Below are 10,370 nucleotides of genomic sequence, written 5' to 3' on the forward strand. Positions count from 1 at the left end.
AACAGAGAGGGATCTTACCAAAAAATGGAAACAGAGAGAGAGATCTTACAAGAAAATGGAAACAGAGAGAGAGAGAGAGAGAGAGAGAGAGAGAGAGAGAGAGAGAGAGGGATCTTACCAAAAAATGGAAACAGAGAGAGAGAGAGAGACCTTACCAGAAAATGGGCCTTAGAGAGGAATTGGACTCCAAAGTATTTTACAATTTTGGGATGACACACCTCCACAATCACATCAGCACCCCTAGAACACACACACACACGTTACTTGTGCACATGACATAACACACATTCTAGTATGTGTGTGACGTGGCTCTCTACCTGTCTGTAAAGTCTGGGAGGTTGTGTAGAATCAGCTCCTCAGCCACTGATTCTCTGAGTTTGTCAGTGTTTCTGTTCCACACAAAGACCAGTGTCAGGCCCACCTGGGCCCCTTCTCTCTGGAGCCGCTCCACAAGGTGCTGCCCTGGAAGTTCAACAAATCCAACTTTAATTGGCAGTGTTTACACAGGCAGAACAATTCGGATATGTTGTTGAATTACTGGCAAAGAGCTGATCTGATTGGTCAAAAGACCAATTGGTGAAAGGAATATCAGAATTGGGCTGACTGTGTAATCACAGGATGTTGGTGGCACCTTAATTGGGGAGAACAGTCTTGTGGTAATGACTGGAGCGATATTAGTGGATTGGTAACAAGCATATAAAACATGGTTTCTATGGTTTCCAGGTCTTCGATGCCATTCCATTTGCTCCGTTCCGGCCATTATTATGTAGTATTCACTACTACATACAGTAGTAGGCAATACAAACTGAAAACCATGAACACAACAAAAGGCCTATCATAAATATACAATCAACATTATGAATACAGGTAGGTACAGATGTAGGATCTACATTTGATCACCCGGTTGCAGGACAACTTGTAGTGTATTTCAGTTTTAAAAAGTCTTCTGAAGTTTGTAATTTCCACTCTGAAATTTCAGACTTGATTTTCCCTAACAAAATTTTTTATCACCCCCCACAAAAAAGTCCTTTAATAATAATCCACATAATAATGCACATTTCCTGTTGCTGCAGGATTATTTTCCTGCTGTAGCAAACTGGCTCAAATTAAGATCCTACATCTGTAGATAAAAGGTCAAACAGAACATAAACCTGGTGAACTCTCCGCCCAATCAGTACATTAGTTGATCAATTAACAATCAGATAGAGAAGAAACCCAGCAGTACTTAGGACCTCGAGGGCCTGTAAATGAATGACCCTGCTGTAAAGTGGTATGATTTACGAAGATGGGACCTACTGACACAGACTGACCACAGCAATCAACCCAGGGACTGCAGCTGAAAATTAGTCGGCTGGCTAAAACTGCCACTTTTATAGTAATGTTGATGAATGTGCATCTTCCCTGTAAAACTACATTTAATAAATGAATCCATTCCACAGTGAGAACATATGAGATGTGGTGAGTAGGGAGGAAGAGAGGAGGAAGACAGGGGAATACACCACTGACCTAAATGTCCATATCCCACAACTCCAATTCTCATCACTGGCAACTTGTCAGTCATGGTTCCTGGTGAGGAAGAAGACAAGAGAAGACAAGTATATGAGTTGATAATTCCCACAGCCAATGGAGCTCTCCTTCTCTCATGACCTCACACTCCACCCACCTCCCCATGGTGCCAGAGAGACTGGCTCTTCAAACTATCCATGACCCCTCTGACCTGGCCAATGATTGATTGCCAGGGTTCAGGTTGTTAGGAGGCTGGACACCTGACCATCCTCACTTCCTTTCCAGGTCAGAGTCTCACTATAGATTTATGCAGCCCCTCCTTCTCTCATTGGGCCATCAGCTATTGTATTATTTACAGCTTTATCATTGTTTCTATTTTCTCTCTCTCTCTCTCTCTCTCTCTCTCTCTCTCTCTCTCTCTCTCTCTCTCTCTCTCTCTCTCTCTCTCTCTCTCTCTCTCTCTCTCTCTCTCTCTCTCTCTCTCTCTCTCTCTCTCTCTCTCTCTCTCTCTCTCTCTCTCTCTCTCTCTCTCTCTCTCTCTCTCTCTCTCTCTCTCTCTCTCTCTCTCTCTCTCTCTCTCTCTCTCTCTCTCTCTCTCTCTCTCTCTCTCTCTCTCTCTCTCTCTCTCTCTCTCTCTCTCTCTCTCTCTCAATCTCTCTCTCTCAGCTCTTCATCTTTTCAAGACCTTCACTTTGTACCTAGACCCTATCTACTCTGGTGGTCCTCAAAACTGTCCTTTTAACAACATTTACTGCTACTCACCGGTGAATTCCTCTCCCTGCTCTCTTTCTCTCCAAACCTTCTCCTTCGCAATCTACATTTCAACTGACACCCCTTCTCAGAGGATTGTGGGAAAGGTAGGGGTCAAAGTTCGACTCTGAGAGAATATGTTAATTATTAGTCCCTGTATCAGTGAAATTGTTGTGGGTTTTGTTTTTGAACCCACACATTTTCACAAAGTTTAGCAGCCATGAAAGGAAGAGCTGGCAGTGAAAGGAAACTACCTGAACAAGTCATAGATTATGGACAAACCAAATGATAACTATACTGCCGTTATCTGGCTGACAATATATTTGATGGATTTTATCTATATTTTGATCAACAAAATGTCTGTTGGTCTTGTAATGGACACAGCAAAGCCTATGAGCTGCCCCACACACGGAAGTGATTACAACTGAATGTGGGACAATGTAATGTACACAGTACAATGTACACAGTAGCCTAAGTCACATGCTGCCTCCAGTGGCAACACAGTCGTAGAAGCATCAAATGAATACTATCACAACATTGTCTGTGTGTGACGTCATACCGGCGTCCTGCTAATTAATGTCCTATTCTGCCCTTAGATCACCTGACCCGACAGGCCAGTTGACCCTCTTGGTGGTAGGGTTCTGGGTTCACTACAGGTTCACTATCGTTCATAGAACTAGGGTTAGAACCCTTAGTGTTGGAGTTGGTATGACTGAATGTATCTACTGCCACTGTGTGGACAAATTAAGTATAACTCTATTCCTCAAAATGTATCACATACCAACTAATACTTGTCTTTATTTACAACCTTGAGGCAGGAGACAATGAGAAGAATGGTTTTGATGAGATACTGATAGAGATTGTATATTGTACAGGGATTGTTGTAGGACTGTCCCCAAGGTAATAGCCATGCTATCTGACATTGGCTGCTGACACAAGTCCTTATTCTGCATGTCAGAGGGACATATTTGTAGCCTGGTCCCAGATCTGTTTGCCTACTAAATTCCAATAGGAATTGGCAGTAGAGCCGAGACAGACTGGCACCCAGGCTAGCATATTTGTTCTACATAATATATATTTTCTAAATATCTGAATGTTCCACAGCGTTGTGTCCTACTGAACACAGCCTGGTTCAGAGCTATGTGTCCTACTGAACACAGCCTGGTTCAGAGTCATGTGTCCTACTGAACACAGCCTGGTTCAGAGTCATGTGTCCTACTGAACAAAGCCCGGTTCAGAGCTATGTGTCCTACTGAACACAGCCTGGTTCAGAGTCATGTGTCCTACTGAACACAGCCCGGTTCAGAGTCATGTGTCCTACTGAACACAGCCTGGTTCAGAGTCATGTGTCCTACTGAACACAGCCTGGTTCAGAGTCATGTGTCCTACTGAACACAGCCTGGTTCAGAGTCATGTGTCCTACTGAACACAGCCTGGTTCAGAGTCATGTGTCCTACTGAACACAGCCTGGTTCAGAGTCATGTGTACTACTGAACACAGCCTGGTTCAGAGTCATGTGTCCTACTGAACACAGCCTGGTTCAGAGTCATGTGTCCTACTGAACACAGCCTGGTTCAGAGTCATGTGTACTACTGAACACAGCCTGGTTCAGAGTCATGTGTCCTACTGAACACAGCCTGGTTCAGAGTCATGTGTCCTACTGAACACAGCCTGGTTCAGAGTCATGTGTCCTACTGAACACAGCCTGGTTCAGAGTCATGTGTCCTACTGAACACAGCCTGGTTCAGAGTCATGTGTCCTACTGAACACAGCCTGGTTCAGAGTCATGTGTCCTACTGAACACAGCCTGGTTCAGAGTCATGTGTCCTACTGAACACAGCCTGGTTCAGAGTCATGTGTCCTACTGAACACAGCCTGGTTCAGAGTCATGTGTCCTACTGAACACAGCCTGGTTCAGAGTCATGTGTCCTACTGAACAAAGCCTGGTTCAGAGTCATGTGTCCTACTGAACACAGCCTGGTTCAGAGTCATGTGTCCTACTGAACACAGCCTGGTTCAGAGTCATGTGTCCTACTGAACACAGCCTGGTTCAGAGTCATGTGTCCTACTGAACACAGCCTGGTTCAGAGTCATGTGTCCTACTGAACACAGCCTGGTTCAGAGTCATGTGTCCTACTGAACACAGCCTGGTTCAGAGTCATGTGTCCTACTGAACACAGCCTGGTTCAGAGTCATGTGTCCTACTGAACACAGCCTGGTTCAGAGTCATGTGTCATACTGAACACAGCCTGGTTCAGAGTCATGTGTCCTACTGAACACAGCCTGGTTCAGAGTCATGTGTCCTACTGAACACAGCCTGGTTCAGAGTCATGTGTCCTACTGAACACAGCCTGGTTCAGAGTCATGTGTCCTACTGAACACAGCCTGGTTCAGAGTCATGTGTCCTACTGAACACAGCCTGGTTCAGAGTCATGTGTCCTACTGAACACAGCCCGGTTCAGAGTCATGTGTCCTACTGAACACAGCCCGGTTCAGAGTCATGTGTCCTACTGAACACAGCCCAGTTCAGAGCTATGTGTCCTACTGAACACAGCCTGGTTCAGAGTCATGTGCCCTACTGAACACAGCCTGGTTCAGAGTCATGTGTCCTACTGAACACAGCCCGGTTCAGAGTCATGTGTCCTACTGAACACAGCCCAGTTCAGAGTCATGTGTCCTACTGAACACAGCCCGGTTCGGAGTCATGTGTCCTACTGAACACAGCCTGGTTCAGAGTCATGTGTCATACTGAACACAGCCTGGTTCAGAGTCATGTGTCCTACTGAACACAGCCTGGTTCAGAGTCATGTGTCCTACTGAACACAGCCTGGTTCAGAGTCATGTGTCCTACTGAACACAGCCTGGTTCAGAGTCATGTGTCCTACTGAACACAGCCTGGTTCAGAGTCATGTGTCCTACTGAACACAGCCTGGTTCAGAGTCATGTGTCATACTGAACACAGCCTGGTTCAGAGTCATGTGTCCTACTGAACACAGCCTGGTTCAGAGTCATGTGTCCTACTGAACACAGCCTGGTTCAGAGTCATGTGTCCTACTGAACACAGCCTGGTTCAGAGTCATGTGTCCTACTGAACACAGCCTGGTTCAGAGTCATGTGTCCTACTGAACACAGCCTGGTTCAGAGTCATGTGTCCTACTGAACAGAGCCCGGTTCAGAGTCATGTGTCCTACTGAACACAGCCCGGTTCAGAGTCATGTGTCCTACTGAACACAGCCCAGTTCAGAGCTATGTGTCCTACTGAACACAGCCTGGTTCAGAGACATGTGCCCTACTGAACACAGCCTGGTTCAGAGTCATGTGTCCTACTGAACACAGCCTGGTTCAGAGTCATGTGTCCTACTGAACACAGCCTGGTTCAGAGTCATGTGTCCTACTGAACACAGCCTGGTTCAGAGTCATGTGTCCTACTGAACACAGCCCGGTTCAGAGTCATGTGTCCTACTGAACACAGCCCGGTTCAGAGTCATGTGTCCTACTGAACACAGCCCAGTTCAGAGCTATGTGTCCTACTGAACACAGCCTGGTTCAGAGTCATGTGCCCTACTGAACACAGCCTGGTTCAGAGTCATGTGTCCTACTGAACACAGCCCGGTTCAGAGTCATGTGTCCTACTGAACACAGCCTGGTTCAGAGTCATGTGTCCTACTGAACACAGCCTGGTTCAGAGTCATGTGTCCTACTGAACACAGCCTGGTTCAGAGCTATGTGTCCTACTGAACACAGCCTGGTTCAGAGTCATGTGTCCTACTGAACACAGCCTGGTTCAGAGTCATGTGTCCTACTGAACACAGCCGGGTTCAGAGCTATGTGTCCTACTGAACACAGCCGGGTTCAGAGTCATGTGTCCTACTGAACACAGCCCAGTTCAGAGTCATGTGTCCTACTGAACACAGCCCGGTTCGGAGTCATGTGTCCTACTGAACACAGCCTGGTTCAGAGTCATGTGTCATACTGAACACAGCCTGGTTCAGAGTCATGTGTCCTACTGAACACAGCCTGGTTCAGAGTCATGTGTCCTACTGAACACAGCCTGGTTCAGAGTCATGTGTCCTACTGAACACAGCCTGGTTCAGAGTCATGTGTCCTACTGAACACAGCCTGGTTCAGAGTCATGTGTCCTACTGAACACAGCCTGGTTCAGAGTCATGTGTCCTACTGAACACAGCCTGGTTCAGAGTCATGTGCCCTACTGAACACAGCCTGGTTCAGAGTCATGTGTCCTACTGAACACAGCCTGGTTCAGAGTCATGTGTCCTACTGAACACAGCCTGGTTCAGAGTCATGTGTCCTACTGAACACAGCCTGGTTCAGAGTCATGTGTCCTACTGAACACAGCCCGGTTCAGAGTCATGTGTCCTACTGAACACAGCCCGGTTCAGAGTCATGTGTCCTACTGAACACAGCCCAGTTCAGAGCTATGTGTCCTACTGAACACAGCCTGGTTCAGAGTCATGTGCCCTACTGAACACAGCCTGGTTCAGAGTCATGTGTCCTACTGAACACAGCCCGGTTCAGAGTCATGTGTCCTACTGAACACAGCCTGGTTCAGAGTCATGTGTCCTACTGAACACAGCCTGGTTCAGAGTCATGTGTCCTACTGAACACAGCCTGGTTCAGAGCTATGTGTCCTACTGAACACAGCCTGGTTCAGAGTCATGTGTCCTACTGAACACAGCCTGGTTCAGAGTCATGTGTCCTACTGAACACAGCCGGGTTCAGAGCTATGTGTCCTACTGAACACAGCCGGGTTCAGAGTCATGTGTCCTACTGAACACAGCCCAGTTCAGAGTCATGTGTCCTACTGAACACAGCCCGGTTCGGAGTCATGTGTCCTACTGAACACAGCCTGGTTCAGAGTCATGTGTCATACTGAACACAGCCTGGTTCAGAGTCATGTGTCCTACTGAACACAGCCTGGTTCAGAGTCATGTGTCCTACTGAACACAGCCTGGTTCAGAGTCATGTGTCCTACTGAACACAGCCTGGTTCAGAGTCATGTGTCCTACTGAACACAGCCTGGTTCAGAGTCATGTGTCCTACTGAACACAGCCTGGTTCAGAGTCATGTGTCCTACTGAACACAGCCTGGTTCAGAGTCATGTGTCCTACTGAACACAGCCTGGTTCAGAGTCATGTGTCCTACTGAACACAGCCTGGTTCAGAGTCATGTGTCCTACTGAACACAGCCTGGTTCAGAGTCATGTGTCCTACTGAACACAGCCTGGTTCAGAGTCATGTGTCCTACTGAACACAGCCCGGTTCAGAGTCATGTGTCCTACTGAACACAGCCCGGTTCAGAGTCATGTGTCCTACTGAACACAGCCCAGTTCAGAGCTATGTGTCCTACTGAACACAGCCTGGTTCAGAGTCATGTGCCCTACTGAACACAGCCTGGTTCAGAGTCATGTGTCCTACTGAACACAGCCTGGTTCAGAGTCATGTGTCCTACTGAACACAGCCTGGTTCAGAGTCATGTGTCCTACTGAACACGGCCTGGTTCAGAGTCATGTGTCCTACTGAACACAGCCTGGTTCAGAGTCATGTGTCCTACTGAACACAGCCTGGTTCAGAGTCATGTGTCCTACTGAACACAGCCTGGTTCAGAGTCATGTGTCCTACTGAACACAGCCTGGTTCAGAGTCATGTGTCCTACTGAACACAGCCTGGTTCAGAGTCATGTGTCCTACTGAACAAAGCCTGGTTCAGAGTCATGTGTCCTACTGAACACAGCCTGGTTCAGAGTCATGTGTCCTACTGAACACAGCCTGGTTCAGAGTCATGTGTCCTACTGAACACAGCCTGGTTCAGAGTCATGTGTCCTACTGAACACAGCCTGGTTCAGAGTCATGTGTCCTACTGAACACAGCCTGGTTCAGAGTCATGTGTCCTACTGAACACAGCCTGGTTCAGAGTCATGTGTCCTACTGAACACAGCCTGGTTCAGAGTCATGTGTCCTACTGAACACAGCCTGGTTCAGAGTCATGTGTCCTACTGAACACAGCCTGGTTCAGAGTCATGTGTCCTACTGAACACAGCCCGGTTCGGAGTCATGTGTCCTACTGAACACAGCCTGGTTCAGAGTCATGTGTCATACTGAACACAGCCTGGTTCAGAGTCATGTGTCCTACTGAACACAGCCTGGTTCAGAGTCATGTGTCCTACTGAACACAGCCTGGTTCAGAGTCATGTGTCCTACTGAACACAGCCTGGTTCAGAGTCATGTGTCCTACTGAACACAGCCTGGTTCAGAGTCATGTGTCCTACTGAACACAGCCTGGTTCAGAGTCATGTGTCCTACTGAACACAGCCTGGTTCAGAGTCATGTGCCCTACTGAACACAGCCTGGTTCAGAGTCATGTGTCCTACTGAACACAGCCTGGTTCAGAGTCATGTGTCCTACTGAACACAGCCTGGTTCAGAGTCATGTGTCCTACTGAACACAGCCTGGTTCAGAGTCATGTGTCCTACTGAACACAGCCCGGTTCAGAGTCATGTGTCCTACTGAACACAGCCCGGTTCAGAGTCATGTGTCCTACTGAACACAGCCCAGTTCAGAGCTATGTGTCCTACTGAACACAGCCTGGTTCAGAGTCATGTGCCCTACTGAACACAGCCTGGTTCAGAGTCATGTGTCCTACTGAACACAGCCCGGTTCAGAGTCATGTGTCCTACTGAACACAGCCTGGTTCAGAGTCATGTGTCCTACTGAACACAGCCTGGTTCAGAGTCATGTGTCCTACTGAACACAGCCTGGTTCAGAGCTATGTGTCCTACTGAACACAGCCTGGTTCAGAGTCATGTGTCCTACTGAACACAGCCTGGTTCAGAGTCATGTGTCCTACTGAACACAGCCGGGTTCAGAGCTATGTGTCCTACTGAACACAGCCGGGTTCAGAGTCATGTGTCCTACTGAACACAGCCCAGTTCAGAGTCATGTGTCCTACTGAACACAGCCCGGTTCGGAGTCATGTGTCCTACTGAACACAGCCTGGTTCAGAGTCATGTGTCATACTGAACACAGCCTGGTTCAGAGTCATGTGTCCTACTGAACACAGCCTGGTTCAGAGTCATGTGTCCTACTGAACACAGCCTGGTTCAGAGTCATGTGTCCTACTGAACACAGCCTGGTTCAGAGTCATGTGTCCTACTGAACACAGCCTGGTTCAGAGTCATGTGTCCTACTGAACACAGCCTGGTTCAGAGTCATGTGTCCTACTGAACACAGCCTGGTTCAGAGTCATGTGTCCTACTGAACACAGCCTGGTTCAGAGTCATGTGTCCTACTGAACACAGCCTGGTTCAGAGTCATGTGTCCTACTGAACACAGCCTGGTTCAGAGTCATGTGTCCTACTGAACACAGCCTGGTTCAGAGTCATGTGTCCTACTGAACACAGCCCGGTTCAGAGTCATGTGTCCTACTGAACACAGCCCGGTTCAGAGTCATGTGTCCTACTGAACACAGCCCAGTTCAGAGCTATGTGTCCTACTGAACACAGCCTGGTTCAGAGTCATGTGCCCTACTGAACACAGCCTGGTTCAGAGTCATGTGTCCTACTGAACACAGCCTGGTTCAGAGTCATGTGTCCTACTGAACACAGCCTGGTTCAGAGTCATGTGTCCTACTGAACACGGCCTGGTTCAGAGTCATGTGTCCTACTGAACACAGCCTGGTTCAGAGTCATGTGTCCTACTGAACACAGCCTGGTTCAGAGTCATGTGTCCTACTGAACACAGCCTGGTTCAGAGTCATGTGTCCTACTGAACACAGCCTGGTTCAGAGTCATGTGTCCTACTGAACACAGCCTGGTTCAGAGTCATGTGTCCTACTGAACAAAGCCTGGTTCAGAGTCATGTGTCCTACTGAACACAGCCTGGTTCAGAGTCATGTGTCCTACTGAACACAGCCTGGTTCAGAGTCATGTGTCCTACTGAACACAGCCTGGTTCAGAGTCATGTGTCCTACTGAACACAGCCTGGTTCAGAGTCATGTGTCCTACTGAACACAGCCTGGTTCAGAGTCATGTGTCCTACTGAACACAGCCTGGTTCAGAGTCATGTGTCCTACTGAACACAGCCTGGTTCAGAGTCATGT

At 48.0% G+C, this 10,370-nt stretch overlaps 1 long non-coding RNA gene across 1 annotated transcript; it reads right to left on the reverse strand.

Moving 5' to 3' along the window:
• LOC139579575 (uncharacterized) lies at positions 1–2,344 on the reverse strand. Its single transcript, XR_011675798.1, has 4 exons — positions 2,269–2,344; positions 1,507–1,566; positions 318–462; positions 1–240 (listed from the first exon to the last, which is right to left on the reverse strand). It is a non-coding gene; the product is annotated as an uncharacterized lncRNA (long non-coding RNA).
• Positions 2,345–10,370: the final 8,026 nt, after the last annotated feature.

The sequence above is a fragment of the Salvelinus alpinus genome, chromosome 1 (genome assembly GCF_045679555.1).
Source record: "Salvelinus alpinus chromosome 1, SLU_Salpinus.1, whole genome shotgun sequence".
Taxonomy (NCBI): domain Eukaryota; kingdom Metazoa; phylum Chordata; class Actinopteri; order Salmoniformes; family Salmonidae; genus Salvelinus; species Salvelinus alpinus.